We start from the raw sequence: 2,500 nt of genomic DNA, 5'->3' as shown, positions 1-2,500 counted from the left end.
CACACAGACACACACACATACACACACACACACACACACACATATATATATATATATATATATATATATATATATATATATATATATATATATATACATATACATACATATATATATATATATATATATATATATATATATATATATATATATATATATATATATATATATATATATATATATATATATATATATATATATATATATATATATATATATATATATATATATATATATATATATATATATATATATATATATATATATATATATATATATATATATATATATATATATATATATATATATATATATATATATATATATATATATATATATATATATATATATATATATATATATATATATATATATATATATATATATATATATATATATATATATATATATATATGTATATATATATATATATATATATATATATATATATATATATATATATATATATATATATATATATATATATATATATATATATATATATATATATATATATATATACCCCATATCTTGAATAAATATATACATACACATGTATGTAAGCAAATATATGTTTACATATCTTAGTGGTGCAACAATAATGAGATTTTCAGCACTTCAAAATATTAACTTTCGTTCCAACATGTTTTTACCTTAATTTTCCCTCGCGACAATTCAGGTTTGATTAATACTTTGATTTATGATCATGGTTTATCATTGATATACGTGTTCATTATCTTTACATTATCAAAATCATCAAAACCATTATAAATCCGATTATTAGTCATCTATCATCGAATCTTAATCTTTTTTTTTAAATCCACTTCCATTATTTTTAAGCAATTTTGTTTTTCTTATTAAGATTTCTTACCTTTTATTCTTGGTAGTTTACAGTATTTGTTTACGCTCAAATGTAAACGAAAATGTACACGTCGCGACGAAATTAAATGACACAGCGTAATATGTATTTCAAAACAAATACATAACAGACACATATGCAAGATTTCTTTCGCTCTCCCTCAAAGAATGTTCCCTGATAATTGAGAGAGAAGCTTAGGAATACGAAGAAGAGGGAAAAAGGAAGAAAGAAATGGGAGAATGAGATGAAGAAGAAGAGGAAGAGGAAGAAAGAAGAGGGAGAATAAGACGAAAAAGAAGATGAAAAGGAAGAAAGAAGAGGGAGAATAAGACGAAGAAGAAGGGGAAAATGAAGGAAGAAGAGGGAGAATAAAATGAAGAAGAGGAAGAGGGAAAAAGTAAGAGGGATAAAAAGACGAAGAAGAAAAGGAAGAGATAGAAAGAAGAGGGAGAATAAGGCAAAGAAGAAGAGGAAAAGGGAAAAAAATAGAGGAGGGAAAATAAGACAAAGAAGAAGAGGAAAAGGAAGAAAGAAGAAGGAGAATAAGACGAAGAAGAAGAGGGAGAGAAAGAAAGATGAGGGAGATTAAGACAAAGAAGAAGAGGAAACGGAAAAAATAAGAGGGAGAATAAGACGAAAAAGAAGAGGAAAGGGAAGAAAGAAGAAGGAGAATAAGACGAAAAAGAAAGAACAGCGAAGGCAATGATCTCCGCAGCGCCGAGATTTCTAAAAGCCAATAACCCTCAAGCATGATAAAGAAGTTACTTATCTGACAGACTTAAATGACGGTCGATTCTCCACTTTAAAAAGCAACAGTTAAAACGGCGTTATTTATGGGCCACAACCTCGAGGGGGATAGAGTATGATGTCAAAAAAAAACAAAACAAAAAAAACTCGAGGGGGATAGAGAGAGAGAGAGAGAGAGAGAAAAAAAAAACTCTAGGGGGATAGAGTAAAAAAAAAAAAAAAAAAAAATCGAGGGGGATAGAGTAAAAAAAAAAAAATAAAAATAAAAAAATAAAAAAATAGAGGCAACACCCGAGTCAAATGGATAATTACCTGACTGTCGTTGAAATCGCCCACGGCTCGCCTCGCCGGGACCTTCTCTCCTCACGACGAGGCAGGGAGGAGGCCGGACCAAAGGGAGGGGGTGGGAGATGGTGAGGAGGGGGAGATGGTGAGGGGAGATGGTGAGGAGGGGGGGAGATGGTGAGGGGAGATGGTGGGGGAGATGGTGATGGGGGTGGATGGTGGGGTAGAGGTGGAGGGGGGAGATGGTGAGGGTGGGGGAGATGGTGGGGAGATGGTGAGGGGAGATGGTGAGGGTGGGGGGAGATGGTGAGGGTAGGGGGGAGATGGTGAGGGTGGGGTGGGAGATGGTGAGGGGGAGATGGTGAGGAGGGGGGAGATGGTGAGGGTGGGGGGAGATGGTGAGGGTGGGGGGAGATGGTGGGGGAGGGAGATGGTGGGGGAGATGGTGAGGGGGGAGATGGTGAGGGTGGGGGTGGTTGATGGTTAGGGTGGGGCAGATGGTGATGGGGGTGGTGGTGGGGGAGATGGTGATGGGGGGTGGTGGGGGAGATGGTGAGGGGGGAGATGGTGAGGGGGTTGAGATGGTAGGGGAGATGGTGAGGGTGGGGG

Source organism: Penaeus vannamei, chromosome 16, assembly GCF_042767895.1.
Source record: "Penaeus vannamei isolate JL-2024 chromosome 16, ASM4276789v1, whole genome shotgun sequence".
NCBI classification, from domain to species: domain Eukaryota; kingdom Metazoa; phylum Arthropoda; class Malacostraca; order Decapoda; family Penaeidae; genus Penaeus; species Penaeus vannamei.
Note: the sequence above shows the minus strand (reverse complement) of the source record.